The sequence below is a fragment of the Taudactylus pleione genome, unplaced genomic scaffold (assembly GCF_031769625.1).
Source record: "Taudactylus pleione unplaced genomic scaffold, aTauple2 ptg000007l, whole genome shotgun sequence".
NCBI lineage: Eukaryota > Metazoa > Chordata > Amphibia > Anura > Myobatrachidae > Taudactylus > Taudactylus pleione.
The window spans coordinates 20999432-21020398 of NW_028284410.1; the positions used below are offsets into that span (position 1 = coordinate 20999432).

A 20967-nucleotide genomic window follows, 5' to 3' on the forward strand; every position below is an offset into this window, starting at 1 on the left:
GCCGACTGTGGGCCTCTTAATTGCTGTGGGGTGGGGGGGGGGTTCCACAGCCGCTAGTTCCACGTCTGTAGGGAAGATTCATTACATCCAGTAACAAACGTTTAATTTTTTACCTGTGCTGAACTTTTGTTTCCCAGTTATTCAAATGAGCTCACTTTTTGTTTCACAGTCATTCTGCACTTGTCTGGCAACTATTGCTCATACCAGCATGGTACAGGTCAATTCAATTAAAAGCGAATGTGCCATTGTAGCAGAGTGCAAATGCTGATAACTCCCAGATGGTGCAACTGTTCTAACATATACTGTAATTCATTTTCAACCTCCACCCTCCTCTGTAATACATTTCCAACCATCATCCAAGGGGATTTAATTCTCACACCATTACTTTAGCTCGTATACAAGCAGAGGGTAGACAATATGCCAGATATCTCACATCATTCTCCTGCTTCTCCTGACCCATGATAAACTGAACATTATGAAGGTGGCGATGATAGTGTTGGTGCACTCTGCTGACAGCTAATCAGTGGGAAGTACCCAAGGGGGTATATTTTCTAAAGTATGGGTTTTTAGAAGTGGAGGTGTTGCCCATAGAAACCAGAGTCTACTTATCTATCTAGCACCCTCTAGAAAATAATAGCTGGAATCTGATTGGTTGCTATGGGCAACGCATCCACTTGTATAAACCTGCACTGTAGTAAATATACCCCAAGGACTGCTACTTGCACAGCAGGTGAGAAGTAGCAGGAACACAGGGGGATAAATTACAGTAGTAGGGGAAAGCAGCAGCTGCCCATGTGCAGGAATGTATTAATGATGGCTTCCCTATATTATATACTGTGCTCCCTTCTGTACAGAAGTCCTATGACCATATAAATAGTGCACGTCTGTATGCTGAGTGCTTTTATGCAAGTCACAGAAAATCTAAAGTGACTTATATTATTCAAAATAATTTATACATGAGGAGCATTATTCCATAATACACGTTTCTTAATAAACACTAAAGTGTTGACTTCAGAACAAATATTATCTAATTGTATATAGTAGTAATAATAATCTATTGTTATTAATTAACACACAGATGAAAAGGTGTAGCAGGTAGAGACACCTGCAGATCAAAGCGATATAGCCATATATGCAGGCCCAGCTCCTGACACGTTCTGTCAGTGTGGCCACACAGGGGCGCTGGGTCCGGCTGAAGAAAATCCCCTCCCTCCACCCACCGGCAGCAGGTATAATTTTATGGTTAGGGGGAGGACGCAGGGAAGGAGCGGGTGGAGGGGAAGCATGGGATGGCGCTGGGTGCAGAGATACCTAGCGCCGGCCCTGCATATATAGCACCATCAATATACAGCACAGGATCTCAGACTCGGTCCTCAGGACCCCAAACATGTTTTCCAGGTCTCCTCACAGAACCAGAAGTGAAATAATTACATGAATTTAATATCAAGGAAGCATAAAAATCTTTAACTTACCCAAATAAAAATAAGCATAAACTAAGAGAAACTACAAATACATCAATATTTATAAAGCTCTTTGATGCCGGTATTATTATTATTATACAATTTTCTACAGTATGTGATTTGTATATGTGTAATTATTTTTATGCATTGTGTGAGTGCATCTTAATCTCTGCTATTAAATAAAACAAAATAACTATTAGCAGGTGGAAGAAGGGAAATCTTATTACCTGAAACTTTGCAGAGCATCACAATCTAACAGCACAAACTACGAGCTACAGAAGTTACTATACTTCCTAGTAGTGTCATGTTGTTCTCAGACCAATCAGCTGCCAGCACTAATTAATCATTTTTGTGTTTTGTCGCCACCAAGTGGTTAAGTGTGACAATTACATATTTAACTGTGTAAATCTGAGGTGACTTTTGCACACCCTCCAACATGAGCCATTCCATTAGGTACAAAATGCTTTGCTCCTGGACTTCCCTCTTAATGTATGATTGCAGCCACCTGTGGTGAAACACCTGTCTCATCAATTACCTAGTTCAACACAGGTGACTGCAATCATACATTAGGTGGGAAGTCCAGGAGCAGAGTATTCTGTACCTAATGGAACGGGTCATGTTGGAGGAACAGTGGCGCACACAGGGGGATTTCTGAGTACCCAGAAACCCCCTCTGATGGACCAAAATATTTTTTTTCAGAGACGGAGACAGCCCTGTCTCCATCTCTCCAGTCAGCACTGGCCGAGATCAGAGATGCCGCACACGCGCGGCAGCTGCCCAATCAGGGAGCTCTGAACTAAATAGTAATACAGACAGCTGAATTCGCCGGTAATATCACACTACAATCTGCATTACCAATGCGGATTGTAGTAAATAGAGCCCACAGTGAGAATTTAGGGACTAGGACACAGGTGGAGCTCCTGCTCTGGGCACAGACTCCAGTGGAGGTACCAGCTGCTACAGATCATCTTTCTTTTCAAAGTTTTAAGACCTGCAGAACTAACCCTACTAGGAAGAGCTTGCTTTGGGCGGTATGGTGGTTCTAAATTACATCTCTGGTAGGGCATGAGGCCTGTTTTAATTATTTTTTAGTTTTAATTTAAATTGCTGACTGTGCATGGGAATTCGTTTTTCTCAGTGTTTGGGGGAGGTACCGGGAAGTGGTGGCAAAAATGCAGGGGTGTTGTGACCTTTTCTGGGGCGTGACGCTGCCTCTGTGATCCCATACGCATGAAACATGGCTGCGGAGTCTCACTTTCCATGACCATTCTGCAGGACTACAGACCTATTCAGGACTGCAACAAATGAATGGTCTGCGACAGGGATGTAATGAGGATACCGGCGGGTGCTATCCTGCCCACCGATATCCCGACACTCACGTCCCGACATGGGACTAAAGATAACCGTCAAAATCCCGACGCCTATCATTAGCCCCATTACTAAATCCCGTCACCCAGCTTACCGAACGAAGGTAAGCCGGGTGTCTTAGTGTGTAGCCACAGTGGGGAGGGTTAGCTTTAGGGACCCCCGGGGGGACTTAGGGTTAGGCACCCCCCTGGGAGGGTTAGGGTAGGGAAAGGGGGGGTTAGGATTAGGCATCCCCCGGGAGGGTTAGATTTAGGGTGCGGGGAGGGGGAGTTAGGTTTAGGGACTAAAGGGGAGGTTGGGTTAGGCACTAGGGGGGTGGAGGTTATGGTTAGGCACCACTAATGGATGGTTAGGGCTAGGGTAGGGAGAGGGGAGGGTTAGAGTACTTACCTTCTGTAGTCGGGATTTCGACCCCTTGGGCTGCCGCCGGCATTACATACCGATTCCCTGCGACAATGCTGCGTATTTGTTTGTAGTTGTTTGGATTTTCAAAGCTGCAGGTGGACGTCTCAATACATCTCCCGGCGGCTGTGACATTTGCATATTTTCTTATAGTAGCTGCATACAAATTGGCAGCTGCGGTGACATTAGTATACATCTCTGAATCAGGTCCAATAATTCTAAACTGAGCAGTATTTTAGGATAAAGCTGTATAAATGTATTTAATTGAAACTAAACTGGAACATTTACATTTGAAGGGACATGGGTACATTGTGCATTCCACCTTCTTTAGACCTCCCGCCTTTCCTCATATGGAGGCACACTTTTACTTTGTGGAGGCTACTCCAAAGTATGGAATAGGGGCTTTCACCTTGCTGTGTGCTGAGTGGACTAGCAGGGCACACCAGTGCACAATAAAGGCTGTGGATTAGTGGGGTGACTCAGCAAGGATCGCAATTACAAAGCTACACGCAGGCAGCTTTGCAATGACGTCCTTGCTGTTATGCAAATGTAATATGAGGTGTATGACACCCCCTGCTGCATTTGTGATCCCAGCACTGCGACGGAGGTCACAGTCTGGGATCACCATCGTGACCATCAGGGAACGATGGACACGATGGTGGATGGCACTGGGCCACCAGCCAGCTGAGTAAGCCTCAGCTTACTCAGGCTGGCCGGCTTGCGAGCCCAGGACACTGCGTAGGCGCAGTCCCTGGGCTTGCTACTCCCGGAAAACAGGGCAGACCCATTTCCGGGAGTGCCAGCCAACCCTGCCTCCGCACCGCCCCTTAAATGCCTTTGCCTGTCAATCAGGCAGAGGCGTAGAAGGGTCTGCGTGCGACTACACAGCACCCATTCTGCACACTCGCAGAATGGATCCTGTGCACGTGCAGATACCCGATAATCGGGAATCTGTAATTAGCAGTGCACTGCTGAATCAGGCCCTAGGTTCGCCTCATAAATTAGCTTGAGTTTAATAATTACCAAACAGGCAATCTATACATCACTTGGGAATAAGAGACATATGTATGTTTTTAAACAAGGAGCGTATGCTAAAGTGTTTTTACTGATATTTGTCATAACTACTGAAATAATATAGGTCTGGTCATTTGTTTTCAGTGTTATGCAATGTTTAGGAATCTTGCATATTGCTGTTTCTTTGCATCATTAAGGAAGTCAAATGGGAAATGTATATCCCTATTGCTTAAAGAAATCAAGCTTGGTGCATCAGAATTATCCATTTAGAAATACAGGATCTGATGAAACTTGTGGTAAGTATGTATTAAAAAAACAGAAGTGAAGCAACATGACAACAATAAACATCAAGAAATATATCTGATGCAAGTGTGGAGATAATGTAAAACGAGTGGCTGGACTTTTGTGCCCTGGGATCTGCTTTTTGTTCACTTACTTAGCGGTGATCTACTAGTGTCAATATGTTGAAACTGAATGCACAATTTATTGATAGATAACTTGCGCTGGATGGCATCAGTAAGCTTTGAATAAACAGGGCAGTAGGTAGCTATTCCTCACCGTAAGCAGGCATCAGTCAGAGATGAACAGAATTTTGATGTGATATGTGGAACCAAAAACTGCTGTTAAGTACATGGCACCTTTCCTTACGTTTGGACACTTCCCCTGGCTTTAATGAAGGTATAATTTAGCATTTTGGTATTATCTCATCTGCAACTTAAGAAGTGTCCATGTGAAATAAATATGTCATTTGTGATGCAGTATCCTCATTATCAATGTCCACACCAAAGGGAAATGACAAAAATGTTGTTACAGGTTCAATTATTCTTTTTGTTTTTTTCTGATGGTCTAGCTCAGACATCACAGTTTAAAAGTAACGCAGGTTGTACTGCTGGAGATGCAAACACAGCAATCTCATATTCTGTTTAAAAAAGTTAACAGACGGGGCCTGATTCAGAGTTGGGAATATAGGGCCTGATTCAGAGTTGGGAATAGAGAGAGATCTCTCTCAACTGATCATCTTGGTGAAACCATGCTGCATTGCAGGTGGGGCAGATTTAAAATGTGAAGAGAGATTTAGATTTGGGAGGGAGGTGTCCAAACTGGCATCTAAATTGTAGCGTAATAATAAAGCTGTGCAGTATTTGTGGGCTACATGTAAAAGCAGCCAGTATTTACACTACATGCAAAACAAAAATGATGTATTTAGGCCGCTTGCATTGCAACATGGTTTGTCCAGGTTCACAGTTAAATGCTATCTCTCTCTCTATTCCCAACTCTGAATCAGGCCCTCTATTCAGGTGTATGGGCTCCGATGATTAAGTATTCATCTCGCTATGGGGGATACTTAAGTATCCAACTCACAGCAGGGGGATACTTTACACCGGAGCAATTCATCATTGCTACGGTGCAGGGACAGCTGCACAGAAGTAGCTGTGTTACTTACCTCTCCCTCGTCAGCGCATCTAGACAAGCGTGACACGAGGTGACGCTTGTTCTCGCAAGCAAACTCAGAAATCTGAAAGTTTTCGGAGTTTGCTGAGTATCAGGTGGTCCTTTGCAGACCCCTGATGATTAATGACCCGGTAACCTAAATATGCGATCGCTAGCGTTTCCACATGGTTACCGGGCCATTTATCATTTGATGAATAGGCCCACCAATTATTTAATTATTTTTTTTTCTTAAACTGTACATTCAGGTCCTGATTCAGAGTTGTGCGCTAATGCATATGCATTAGCACATTTTGCTGCTTAGCAATTGCTATAATATGCTAATGCATCAGCCAGCAGAATTTGTATGGAGACACCCACTGAAGCCCTCGTAGCTGCCTGCAATTGCATAAACAAATGCAGCATTGGACGCAGATACTCAAAACATGGAATCCTAGAGTAAAGATGCGTACACACTGGGCGACTAGGAAATACAGTACGATTACAACATCGTAATCGTACCAACGTTCTTGTTCCCCTGTAGTGCCTACACTGAATGATCAGTCGTTCAGTGTAGGCACCCTCCATCATTCCTGAACATGGCCAATCTGTCGTTATTGGCAGATTGGCCTGCATGTTCAGGCATTATAGTGCACGATTACTGAGCGATTGCATGATTATGATGTCGTTATCGTGCAATCGCTCAGTAAAATCGCTCAGTGTGTATGCACCTTAAGTCTATGGTCACTCAGGTTGGACATGGTAATTGAGACACTGGAGCTTTGTTCTTTGCATGCGCGATCACAGACACTGACTATAACACACCCAGGAAAAGGCCCCGACATGCCCACATTTTGGCCGGAACTCCCTGTAACTACCCACAAAACAGTCTTTTCCTGGTAATCAACTGTGAGTGAATCCTCACAATGCGCATGATTGCAATAAAATTGCAGCACATGCACAATTCACCTGAACAGCGGAATAGCATTCAACTCTGAATCAGGCCCTGATTTTATTCAACAAGGCTATGAAGCCATTTGAAAAACGCTAAATCTAGCAGCCTCTGTTCATCTTCCAACTGCTTGTGTTACTTATCTGGACACTAGAAAATCCTTAATTTCAGGCAAAAGATCCATACCTTTGCAGAAATGCACCTCTACTTTTCCATCAGACATCGGTGTGCAATAAAGGTCAATGGGCAGGATGTACTAAAGGAAAAATGCGCATTTCTATATGTACTAAGCCCCGGCCACCCTATTATCAGTGCGGAGGGCAACACCAGAAAAACCTGGTGTTACCCTATAGAAGCCTATGGGCTTCTTACCCCCCCCCCTCGACGCTTCGCCGCCACCTTGCCACCCCACCGTCGCCCAGCAATGGCCCTCACTCACCTGACTCTCTATGGTCGCCAGCCATGCTCCTCCTGGGTCCTTCCACCTCCTCCTCCTCATCTTCTTCCGGGTGCTGGGAGGTGGAGGAGAAGCCTTGGACTTCCTGCACAGATCACCAGCAGGAAGTTCCTGGGGCCCGGAGGGGGTGGGGTCCCACAGAGACCCCCTCACCTGGCGTCGGCTGCTTCGCAAAGGGCAGCTCTTATCGCAAGAGCTTTTCTTTATGATACTAATCGCATAAGTTAGTACCGATTAGTAAGGTTGCAGTGACTGGCAGAATGGTCACCGCAACCTTAGTACATCCCGCCCATTGTGTTCTACTTCATTTTCTTCTAGTTGTGACCAGAAGAGACGCCTCTTAAGCTGAGTACACATTAGACGACTTGCAAATGATGCAATGTTGTCAACTACTTCCCTTGACCTCCCTGGAACTCCTGGACAAACAATATAGTGCATACACACTGTGCAATCTTACCAATGGCCAAATGATATATCGTGCATTGTTAACGATGTCCAAATCATTAGATCATTAACGATATATCGTTTGCTTATCAAAACACCTGACAACCATCTTAAAGATTTCAGTGAGATCCGTGCATGCATCTGTGTGTAACAGCTTAGTGTTAAAAAAAAAAAAAAAAAAAAATTTATGTGGGGTACCTCCTAAACGCATAACCAGCATCGGACTTTTCAGAACCAGCCCTGGTTCTGTAAATACGGGGGACAAAAGACGTAGGGGTCCCCTGTATTTTACACAACCAGCACTGGGCTCATTAAGCCGGTCCTGGTTTTGGAAATACAGGGGACAAAATGAGTAGGGGTCCCCTGTATTTTTCCAGAACCAGCACCGGACTCTTTCTAGTGGGGGTGTAATGCCACAGCCAGGGGAACCCTTTCACCGGGTTCCCCGGCCAAAGCATTATACTTGATTCTAGTCAGCCCAGGCCTGGGATTCCTGGGGAGGTAGAGACCCCCCAATAAAGAGGTTTCCCCTCTCCAGGGCTCCCCAGGCCTGGGCTGATAGCCCCGGGCTATCCCCGACACTCCTGGCTAGTGGGTGCTGGGTTGGTAAAGTGTAGTGTAAAAAATAGTTATAATAATATTGTCTTTTGCTTGAGAACTACAGGTCCCAGCAAGCCTCCTCTGCATGCATTTACTTGGCGAACCACAAGTACCAGCATGCCAGCATTAAGGGCCCGCTGGTACCTGTAGTTCATCTGCAAAAGAAATATTTAAATAAACACTAGACACACACACTGTGACAGTATAAGTTTCTTACAACATGTGGATAATATCCACATTAAAAATAGCACCAATAATAATGTTCACATCAAGGAACTCTTTGAAGCTCTTAAAATTTGTGTCAGCTGAAAAAAGAGACATTACATACGACTTAAACCTAACCTGGTTGCCAAATTGTACTGATCCAATTGCAATATGTTTTAAATTGTCATGTTTGGGGGTTCTAGATACAAGTCCAGACCCGTGGACTGGGTTGACTGGCTGTGGCAGAATAGTGGTGATATTATCAGAGGTGTACTTATGGGTGAGACCCATGTGGTAAATGCTTTGGGCCTTTGCAGAGGTCAGTGACATCTGCAAGGCTCTCAGGGTCTGATTCAGACCCGTTCGCTATCTGCGTACGCTCGCTGGATGCGTATGCAAATTTGTCAAAGTGACTCCACGGGAAGCGAAGGCTTGCCAAGGCGTAAGCAGGCCCACCGTGTCTTAGCGAGCGGCCACTTTGTGTATGCGTACGCCCAATCGCACAGGCAGAGCCGCCCACCAGCACCACGTCATCTCCAGAAAGTGTATTAAAACATTGGTACATCGAGCACCATCGGATGTGAATGCAGTGCTTGTGGTAGCTTTACCCTACCGCAAGCATTGTGAGGAAATCAGTGTAAAAAAGAGGCAAGTGACATGTACTATGACGCCTGTTAATTATGCACGCCTCTAAAAATGGCATTGAAACACTCTGGCACGCCTGCGTTCGTATCTCCAACCAGCCGTTATTAGTGTCCTGCCCCTGTTACCACCCACAAACGGCCTCTCCTGTCACTCATTACCCTGGGCTGCCTTTGCTGGGCGAGCGAGAGGGACGCGATCGCATTGTGTAGTTCGTGCACGCGCAGAACGAAGTGTGCGCAGAACATTGAGCTGCTTGCGAATGCACAGCGCGAGCGAGCGGCTCTGAATCAGGCCCTCAGTCTGCCCCTGGAACTGATTGAGTGGAACTCAACCCCTTACCCTGAATACAGGAATAAGGGGCTGGAACCAGTGTTTGGGACCTCAGGAAAGGCAGCACAGTGGGCAATTCATGTATTTGGTAGCCCACCTCAGCGCAGTATGAAGCCCAACACTCTAGCAGAAGGACCACAGAGCAACAACCACCATCGACAGAGTAGTGAGTCATAGAGTGGTTCAGGCTCTGCAGCCCTGAATAAAAGCAATATGATGCAGGACAGTGTCAGGTGTGGATTCTTTTTTTGAACCCGAGGTGGATGCAGGAGAAGAAACAGGAACGGGTTTGTAGTATTGGAATGCAGCAGGTTTTATAGGAGTATTATTAGTTATGAAATGGCAATATATATATAAACTGGCAGAAAATAAACAAGTCCAAGTGATGTGAGACTGAAAATAAATGTCTGGCAGGGAAAAGGTCCAATAATGAAGCTGGGAACAGGTGTCTGGCAAAGATGTATGCCCAAAACCAAGATGGCGGCACCCAGCAATCCCCAGCGTGGCAGCGCTGCTAATCTCACCTGTTACCACATGGCTTGTACCCTTAGGACATCTTCGCGCACCTTGTGCCAACCTCCAGAGACCAGCACCCCCACCAGTTGGACAGCGCCACAGCACCTGCACAGGTAGAGACTGCAACTTGCCAGGTATAACAGTTCTGGTCATGACAGACAGGAGTAAAGTGAAGAACAGTGAGGTTAAAGTCCACTTGAACCTGCAATGAGCAAGGGAGATATACTCAGGGGACTTGGTAGTAAATGAGGTTACTGTGGCAGATGACTTGGCACTGGAAGGACTAGGAGAATCTTTTAGATGCCCAGGAGACTTCAGAATGCAAGCAGGCTGGAATTGTAGAATAACTTGCAGACTTGGACAATAGATGAACTGGATTAGTAGTACCTGAAAGAACAGAAGGCTTGAACTGGACTGGGACCGGATGCAACTGCAGAGTAGCCATAGTGGAACTGGAGGCTTGAAACAGACTGGACCTGGAGAAAAAGCAGCAGAATAACTAGAGTGGACCCAGAGTCTTAACCTGGGTGTTGACTGGAGGTAGAGCAGCAGAGTAACCAAAATGAATCCAGAGTCTTGAACCGGTTTGGAACTGAAGATAGAGCAGCAGAGTAACTGAATTGGATCCAAAGGTTTGAAGTGGATTGGGACCGGAGGTAGAGCAGCAGAGTAACTGGAGTGGACTCATAGAGAGAGAACAACAGTCAGCCGGGGTGGAACTGCATGCTTGTACCAGAGTGGGACTGGAGAGAAGAGGAGCCATCCAGAGTGGAACCGCAGGCTTGAAACCTCAGTGGAATCAGAGATAGCAGCAGTCAGCTGGAGTTGGACTGCAGGCTTGGACAGTGAGAGCATCAGTAATAGAGTTGGACTGGAAATAGTACTTGGAAGCAGCATACAGCGCAGGACTACAGAGTAAATGTAGTAACTGTCAGCAGCTTGCAGGAATCTAGCATTGCTTGTTTCGGTAGCGGATCAAAGGTAGCACTTACTCACTAGTGAGTGAGATCACTGGTAGAAAAAGAACCACATTGGTCAGACAAGGTGCTTGTGTCCAGTACAGGCTTAAATAGGGCTTAATAGGGCACCTTTGTTAGAGACTGGATACTGGTGTTCACCTTATCAGAGACAACATGGCTGTGCACATGAGCCTTCAGGAAATGGATTGACAGGGCACTGGGACAGGATAGCCCACCTTGGTAAAGCACCACTGGACAGGATAAGAGTGACTAAGTCCAGTTTTTTGTGACACAAACCCTTTAGTCTTGGAGAAGGAAATAAAGAACTTGATCTAGAAGTTCAACATTCATAGCGTAATCGCTTAGTTTTATATCCTCCTTAAGCTTCTCTAGCTGCTTTTCCAGTATTTTAATTAGTGGTATGACCTGACTCATGCTGGTAGTGTCGCGCACTCACTTCATTGGTTAACATTTCAAATGTTTTCAGTAGCTTACATAAAACTGAGAGTTTTCTCCAGTGTGCTGCAGCAGAGCCGTAACTAGACTTTTTTGTGCCCTGTGCCAGAAAGAGCATTGGCGCCCCCCTCATTTTTCAAAGGGACATAATGCACCCAAAAAGGGCCATGGCTTCATGGGGAAGGGCCAGGGAAGAGATAGGAGAAGCCAGGAGATGCTGGGGCTGAAATAAGAGGAAGCTACAAGCAAAAATGATAATAAACAAAAATTTTTACAGCGCCCCCTGACCTGTGGTGCCCTGTGCGATGGCATCAGCCGCACTACCCTAGCTACGGCCCTGTGCTGCAGAAAGGGAACATGTCCCATCTCTCCCTATCTCATGTCATGATGTGTATGTTTGGATAGATTTTTACTGTTCCTTCAGGCACTGAAGCAAAGGGTAGAATTCCACCTGGTTACTATCTCTTACTTCACTTGTTGCAGCTGCTACAATATTCTACATGCAGTTGCTGAATGTTAAAAATGCTCAAAAATTTTACGGGACACACTCAGCATGTCCTGCATTCACCTGTCTTTTTCAGCTATGTTTTTTCCCACAGATTGACACCAGTTTGTCTTTTAGTGATACCAGTGATACAGAGGGTAGCCTGCCTTTGAATGAGCTGGCTTTGTCTGTTAGATACTGCTGCTGCTAAAGGCGATACACCCAGTGGGCGTAATCTTTAGATTGACCAGTACCGCTTGTCCACATAAATGTGGTTAAGTGGATAGTCGATAAAATTGTATTTGTAGGCCTAGAATAAGGATTGCTGTACACATGACCACAACTACAGTAATTGGCTAAAACCAGATGCATTGATGGTGGATATTGGATGCAGATCTAATACTAACATTGGCCCTGATTCAGAGCCGGTCGCTATTTGCGCTCGCTCGTCCAGAAAATAGGGGTGGCTATTCAAATGAACCGTTCGCTGTTTGCGGTCTGTTCACGCCTCTAGGTCTGAACGAGCGAACAAAACTTGCGGTCGTTTTTTGGGAAACTACGCCCCCTGGCCGCTCGCATCCTATGTCATGTCCGCTATTTATTAGATTAATCGAGTACATCGACCAGGGTATGAGCTGCTCGCTATTCTTGTGGTTGGTTTTTGCTACCACAATTTTGTGAGCAGTTCTGGCTCTAAAATAACCCAGTGATGTGGTCAATGACGCTGCTGTTTTAAATATGCACACCCATAAAACGCCCGTTATGACCTTTAAGCACGCCTGCGATCGGATCTCCACTCCCCGTTTTCAAGCACCTTCCCCTGTTACCACCCACATACGCCTCATTCTGTCACTCAAAATAGCAGGCATTCGCTATTTTGCGAGCACACGATTTTCGGCCGCACTGAGTGGTTCGCGCATGCGTATTACGATCCGTACGCATGCGCAGTTGGGCAAACATCGCTCAGAGCGAACGAGCAGCCACTTGTGTCCGGCTCTGAATCAGGGCCATAGTCATCATGAAAACCACTAATCCTCTGTCATGCCTGAGAGTTAAAACAGACGTGAGAGGCTGAAGTGGAGGATGATGGGCCTGAAGACGAGGACAGGAATGCAATGTCTTAATTAGGAATGAGAACTGGAGATTATGATACTGTATAGATGAGCAGAATCAGGTTGGGAGCGATGATGGTGGATTGCTGAGTAGGGCCGGAGTGCCCGGTAATGCTGAACTGAAGAACTGGATTTGTGTGAGACCAATAGTGATGAACTGAAGTTCTGAATCGTTTGGAGACCGATGAGGATGTTTTGGAATTTTGAATCGGTTTGGGAGTGACCAATGATGAATGTATCAGATGGAACCGATGTTTTAAGATGACCGATGGAATCGATGATTTGAGATATTAGATGAGACCGATGATTGGAGGTATCAAATGAAACCGGTGTTTGAAAGTATTGAATGAGACCGATGATCCAGTGGCGTCCTTACCAGACATCGCACCTGGTGCGGGTCGGGAGGACAGCCGCCATTCACTGCATGCGGCGGAAAATCAGGGGCGTGGCCTCGTGGGTGGGCGTGGCCTTGTGGGTGGGTGTGGCCTCACGGGTGGGGGCGTGGCCCCACGGGCCGTACCTCTGGGGTTTTTTACACCGGGGGTACTGGAGGTGCAGGCTGCCCCCGGGGACCAGCCTGTTTGAGTGCCTGCTCCCTCACTGTGCTAGGAGCCGAGTGCTGCACATAATGCAGCACCCGGCTCCTGTCACTGAGGGGGAGCCAGCACTTTGGTGTCACCCCTCAGCTGGTGACACCCGGTTCGGCCCGCACCCCGCTTGTGACGCCAGTGCGAGGATTGAAGGTATCGGATAGGGCTGATGATTGGAGGATTCGGCTGGAACCAAAGAGGCAATTAAAAACAAGTCTCAGTGGTAAAACCAGACTGGAGTGCAAGATGGTATTGGAGACTTGTTTACCAGGAACTGAATATAATGGACTAGGGGCCTGATTAAGCAAGGATCGAAAATGCGATTCTGCACGCAATTGGCCGATTGTTGCTTTCTGTGCATGCGTATGCATCGCAGTGCATGTGCGCGAACCGGCCACTGCCATCGGGACTGCGATTGCAGTGACTACGCAGACCCATTGCAGAGTGATTGACAGGAAGTGCCATTTGTGGGCGGTGATGGAGGGTGGTCAGCAAAATGCCGGCGTGTGTGTAAGGTAAGGTGGGTGTCCTTATGTAGTGCTGCGATGACATAACATACCACCGCAGTGAGACTGTGTGCGTAATCGCAGCCATGATCGCAGTTGCGATCAGTAGTGAATCAGGCCCTGGAACCGTTCAGATATTGAATACCTGGGAGCTCAGCTTCAGCAAGAAGCGACGTTGTACAGAGTACAACATGGGTGCGCCCATAATGTTGTTCTGGAGGGAACTCTGGTGTGCAGTTTGTATACCAATATCATGCTGGGGAGACACTCTGTGAGCAAGGGACTGCAGAGAGCCATCTCCATGCTCAGTGACCAGACACCGAGTGGAAGGGGCAGGAGTAGACCTCAGCACCAGCCGGGAGTGATGCACAGCGTGAGGAGACCTCAGCGCTAGCCTGGATAGGCACTGAAGAGGTAAAAAGGTGGTTTCAAGTGTCCAGAGCGTGACAGCTTCTTCTTGGTCTACTTCTGTGATGAAGTTTCACTCCCAGCATCAGCAGCCCTAGTGTGCAAGGATCCTGGATAGGGGAGGAATCAATTTGCCTTTTGAAATTAGATGTAGGACTACCTCTGACTGCTATTGAGGAGGTTGATAATGAAGGTGAAGGCAGTGGAGATTGCATGTGCTGGTACATTATATATCCATGCTGTTGGTAGCTGCTGCTGGACTGTTTGGTATATATGATTTTCCAGAGTTTGCTAACTAAATTGAATGAACTCGCTGCAAATGACAGAACAGGGAGAAGGTGCCTAGATCATACTTACCGACATTTAAGGACTCCTTCCCGAGAGCAGCCAGAGTGGAGATGCTTCTCTCAGGTTCGGTGGTAGGGTCCAAAGTATCGCCATGTTTAGGCCCCATCCTCTTTACAGGAAAACCCAGTGATTCACGGGTTCGTGAGTAGGTGGTGGGGTTAAATGACATTAATCATGTAATTTAGCCGCGCCCCCTCCCTACAGACTCGCAAATTTCTCAGGAAATCTCCCCATTCTGCTTCACTAGGAAGTGGGCGGGATACGGGAGATCAGCCTACTCTTCACGGGGTGTGGGGGGATACCCGAAAAATCAGGAGCTTCCCGCGACTCCCAGGAGAGTAGGCAGGTATATATGGCCTAGATGGTTAATGTAATACCTTTACTAACTTTGGCACTAAAAATGCCACAGATGCCTTGACAAATGTTATCAGGATTTGGGTAAAGATAATTCCACATGGAAGAGGTGGCTGTTTTGGTCAGGCATAACAATGGGCTTCTTCTTATCACTGGCAAGATGCTCCTTGCTCCTCTGGCACACCCCTGTTTCCAGGAATGGTGGCCAGCCACGCCAACTCCACCCCCCAAACGCTGCAGCATGTCAATCATTCTGCAGCTTGGGGGGTGGGTCCGTGATCGAGATGCGCAGACCTTAAACCATAGGACAGGCCAAGATGCTACATGAACAAAGTAAACTGATCCAGAGGAGTGGAATGGGACAATGCTAACCTGATGCTTACCGTTGTCATGCTCCTCTGGATCGGATTACCTTGCTCATGTGGCATCCTGGTGTGCCCTATGGTCCTTTGTGCATGCTATGTCTCTGTGTACAATTCATTCCCTGCATTGCCTCTGGTTCAAGTTATACCCCTTTTACACCGACCTAAAAAATCCCGGGTTGATGCACATCGAATTTTTGTTGGTGTAATGGATCCACCGGGTCCAGGAACCCAGGGATCCAACTTGGGTACTTTGGGTACTTTTGGGTACTTTGGAGGGTTAGCCATGAGTTGTTCCCGTGCCACCCTCAGTGTAAACGGCGCAATCCAAGTCACAATGACTCAGATCGTGCCACATGCCATGCGATTGGGTGGCTTCAGTGGAGCTTGGAGATGACATCATCTCCAAGCATCCACTGCAATGCCGGAAGAGCTGGGTAACTGCAGACCCGGCTCTGATGTAAATGGCGCTGACTTGGGAACATCCTGGGATGGTGCCGCAGGCTGAGAGGAGCAATTTCTGGGTCTGATCCGTATTGGAACTAGAGATTAGCAGTTCGGATTCTATGTAATCTGAACCGCCCCGAACATAGGGGATCCGAGTTCACCCGAACCCTGTTCGGGTGTTCCCCACCTGACTCGGATCCCCGTTCGGGGCCGAACGGCGGCCTCCTGATGTCGGATTCAGTGCTCCTCTAGTGTAGGGCAGAATGCTGTGATAGCGTTCTGCCCTACACAGACACAAACATGCAGCCGCCAGCGGCAGCTGTGTGTTTTTAATAGCAGCCAATGAGAGTCAGGCAGACTCTCATTGGCTGCTGCACGGTGGGAGCCGGTTGGAACTCCCTCCACGCGTAATAGAGTAGAGCGGACGGCGGCATTCAGGTAAGTTTTTTTTTTTAACTTTATTTATTTGTGTGTTTGTAAGGGGGCGCTACTGAGGGCATGCTAATGGGGGCACTGCTACTGGGGGGCATACTACTACTGGGGGCCTGCTAATGGGGGCACTACTTCTGGGGGCCTGCTACTGGGGGCACTGCTACTGGGGGGCATACTACTACTGGGGGCATGCTACTGGGGGCACTACTACTGGGGGCCTGCTTACTGGGGGCATACTACTACTGGGGGCATGCTACTGGAGGCACTACTACTGGGGGCCTGCTACTGGGGGGCATACTACTGAGGGCATGCTAATGGGGGCACTGCTACTGGGGGTATACTACTGGGGGCATGCTACTGGAGCACTACTACTGGGGGCATACTACTAGGGGGCATACTACTACTGGGGGCATGCTACTGGGGCACTACTACTGGAAGCACTACTACTGGGGGCCTTCTACTGGGGGCACTGCTACTGGGGGGCATACTACTACTGGGGGCATGCTACTGGGGGCACTACTACTGGGGGCCTGCTACTGGGGGGCATACTACTACTGGGGGAATGCTAATGGAGGCACTACTACTGGGGGTGTGCTACTAGGGGGCACTGCTACTGGGGGCACTGCTACTGGGGGCATACTACTGGGGGCATGCTAATGGGAACACTATTACTGGGGGCTTACTAATGGGGGCACTGCTACTGGGGGGCATACTACTACTAAGGGGACTGCATAGGGGGCACCACTACTGGGGGCATTGTGTAAGGGACACCACTGCTGGGGGCATTGTATAAGTGGCACTACTACTGTGGGCATTGTATAAGGGGCACTACTACTGTGGGCTTTGTGTATAAGGGTCCCTACTGTGGGCATTGTGTAAAAGGGTCACTACTGTGGGCATTGTGTAAAAGGAGCACTACTGTGTGTCGTAACATAAATAAGAGACACTACTTTATGGTGTAATGTGAATCAGGGACACTATGGGCCTGATTCAGACCCGCTTGCAAGCGCTATGCGCTCACAAGTGGGTCGATTGTTAGGAAGTGCGCACGCGCGGCGTGTGCGAGCCCCGGAGTGGGCGCAAAAAGCATGCGCTCCGGCGCTCCCATCCAAAAGGGGTGGCTGTCGATGTTGATCGACAGCTCGCCCCATTTGGAAGGCGGGGCGGGGGGGGCGGCTGGCCAAACGGAGGCGTTCCTGCAGGAACGCCTGCCGTTTGTGGGCAGCCCTACTGACATCACTCGTGATGTCAGTAGGTGGACTTCCTGCTCTATTAGAGCAGGAAGTCCACTGGGGCTTGTGGCAAGTTTCTCGTCGCAAGCCCGATGGTTACGATGGTCTTGAACCAAATCCAAATCTGGCAAAAATGGTGCGGCGCACATCCCTAATTGGAGCCCTGTTCCAACCCCCGGAACTTTGGTATAAAAGAGGTATAAGACTGTGTGACTAGGCCCAACAGTATGAGTGCAGCTATCTTGACTCTGGTCATGTGATCATTTCTACACCAATCAGATTCAAGCAATTCTCCAAATGCTCTCTGCACCCTATCCCCTCCCAGGACAGCCTATTTAAACCCTTAAGGTGCATACACACACAACGATTTTGTAAATGAATGATTTTCCAAGGGAAAAATTAACAAAAATTGTTTACTAAAATCGTTCATTTACAAAATGTAATAAACGATTTTTTTTTAACTACAAACGATTTTTGCATATTCCCTTAATGAAAATCATTGAGTTGGTCAGTCTGACTGAACTACAAACTACAAACGTGAATGCACATGAACGATAATCGTTCATTGTTTTAACTTAGAAAGTGAACAATTCTTTCAACGATTGAACGATAAACGATATCTTTAACGATAATCGTTCAAAAAATCATTGTGTGTGTATGCAACTTTACAGTTCGCCTGCACAGTGCAGATCAAGTAATATTCCTGACTCCCTGATGCCTGTGATTTTAAACTAGGGATGTGCAGGCTCGGATAGGTTCGAGTTTGCACGCCGAGTTCAGATTTTTCCCTCCCTTTTGTCCAGGAATGATGATGTTTGTCCATGCAAGATGACGTTTAGCCTCTTTCTGAGTTCCGTTTTTTTGGAGGGAAAAATCCGAACTCGGCGTGCAAACTCGAACCTATCCGAGCCTGCACATCCCTATTTTAAACCTATTTTCAGCTCTGCTAGTAACTTCATTACTCCAAGCTGCAATCTTTCTAGTTGCGCCTGTGTTCCCTACTAGCTAGGATTACATTGCACAGATCTGGTGTCTGCATTATAGAGCTCCAGTGAGTCTTCTAATTGTGCTGTCCACCTGAGGAGCTAGCTAATCACTCAGCCTGCTGCCAATTAAATCTGCAGAAGATTCCCAGCCTGGTTAATCCTGTTTCCAGTTCTGAGCTGCTTTGCAGCACTACTGCTCCCAATAATACCAGTCCAAGCCTGTTTAATCCTGCTTCCACTGTTAATCTATTTTACAGCACTACAGCTTCAAGCAATACTTGAGTTATCCTTCCAGCTCCATCTTCATCTGTCTGACACTGCTGCAGTGTAATCTGTATTCACCCTGTGATTCTTGTTTCAGTGATCCCATGGCATTCATATATGGAGACAGCTGGTTACTTTGACTTCGTGTACTCCATTCATCAGTCCGGAACTCTCTGCACCAATCCACCTGCGGACTTTGGTTCCTGTACGCAGTTTACATTTCATGTTCCTGGCTGCTAAGAGTGCAAGTTCCAAGAACCATCTACAGCAGACATGTCAAATTTTCGGGCCGCATGCGGCACGAATAAACATTTTACTAACGCACGAGAGTGTGGGCCCACATATGTATAATATGTGGCACACACCCCTGCCACGATTGGAGCTCAGCTTCGATCGGGCAGTGTTTACTTCTTTTAAAGCTGGCAATGCTGGTCTCTGAAGCAATCAGAAGCCTCTGATCGCTTCAGAGGCCAGTGTTCCCAGTGATGCAGCGCCTGGGTGACGTCATGACGTCACCCGCCTCTCTCGCGATGAGAGGAGCCTGCGTCTGCCGCTCTGGATCTAATTAGATCCAGTTGGCGGCAGCGTCTACGTGGGTCGGTGGGAGCGATGACGGTGTGGACTGGAGCGGTGCCCAGCGGCCACCGTAAAGAAAGGTAAGCAGTGCACAGGTGAGTGGGGTCTGTTTTATGCTAGGAGGGGGCACAACATAAGCGACTCTGCATAATGGGCAATACTGGAGTGGGGGCTCTGCATAAGGGGCATTACTGGGGGCTCTGCATAAGGGGCACTACTAAGGGCATTTCTGGGGGCTCTGCATAAGGGGCATGTCTGGAGGCTTTGCATTATTGGCATTTCTGGGGGCTCTGCATAAGGGGCACTTCTAGGGGCATTACTGGGGGCACTGCATAAGGGGCACTACTAGGGACATTAAAGGGGGCTCTGCATAAAGGGCATTACTGGGGGCACTGCATAAAGTGCACTTCTAGGGGCATTACTGGGGGCACTGCATAAGGGGCACTACTAGGGACATTAAAGGGGGCTCTGCATAAAGGGCATTACTGGGGGCACTGCATAAGGGGCACTACTAGGGACATTAAAGGGGGCTCTGCATAAAGGGCATTACTGGGGGCACTGCATAAAGTGCACTTCTAGGGGCATTACTGGGGTGCTGCATAAGGGGCACTACTAAGGACATTAGTGGGGGCTCTGCATAGGGGGCATTAGTGGGGGCTCTGCATTGAGGGCATTAGTGGGGGCTCTGCATAAGAGGAATTACTGGGTGCACTGCAAAAGGTGCACTTCTAGGGGCATTACTGGGGGCACCGCATAAGGGGCACTACTAGGGACATTACTGGGGGCATTGCATAATGGGCACAAGTTCAGGGGACATTGCATAAGGGGCTCTAATACATGGGGAATTGCATAATGGGCACTACTACAGGAGGCACTGCATTGGTTTTTACTAATTGTTTTTTTTTTGTTGCAGCACATGCACTCTTAGACCTTGAATATTCAGCCCGGTTGGTATTTTGAGTTTGACATGCCTGATCTACAGTGTGCTTCTACACTATCAGTGGTGTAACTAGGGCAGGGCCTTGTGCCCTCAGCGCCGTGGGACTGGCGGCACGGGGGGGTGCGCTGCTGGCCACGGTACCAGTCCATCCTAGTCAGCCAGTGTAGTGCACACTGCAGTGAGTGCGGTCGCACTACACATTTACACACGTGTGTGTGTTTCAGCAGCCTTTTCAGCAGCCTCTCATTGGCTGCTGCTGCGCCCACTGCAAGAGCCGGGCTGGCGCTCACTCCTTCCGGCTCCTGCAATGTGTGATGAAAGAGATGTCATGACGTCTCTTGCATAATGCAGAGCATGCCAGCCCCGGAGGACTGAGGTGGGAGCAGAAGACTGAGCCGGAGCACGGATTCAGGTAATTTTTTTTTTTTTTTTTAACTTGTGTGTCTTTGTCTGCACTATTGGGGGCACTGCATTGGGGGGGGGACCTCTACTGGGGACTACTTCTGGGGGGAGGTCTACTACTGGGTGCTCTGCATCAGGGGGTAGGGACTACTACTGTAGCACTGCATTGGGGGATAACTGGGGTCACTGCACAGGGGGGGACTACTACTGGGGGCACTATATAAAGGGCACTGCATAGGGGGGACCACTAATGGGTGCACTGCATGGGGGGACTACTACTGGGGGCCCT

General features: G+C 47.9%; 1 protein-coding gene across 3 annotated transcripts in view; it reads right to left on the reverse strand.

The window, feature by feature from the left end:
* The window catches only part of LOC148542957 (ultra-long-chain fatty acid omega-hydroxylase-like), a 76150-nt gene extending 57289 nt beyond the window's left edge, over positions 1–18861 (reverse strand). For 2 of the 3 annotated variants that reach the window (XM_088462525.1, XM_088462521.1), the window contains exon 1: positions 1688–1770. The gene's annotated coding sequence lies outside the window, so the exon portion shown is untranslated. Of the gene's footprint in view, positions 1–1687; positions 1771–18838 lie in introns of those variants that run through there. The other variant, XM_088462524.1, reaches the window with a different exon arrangement.
* Positions 18862–20967: the final 2106 nt, after the last annotated feature.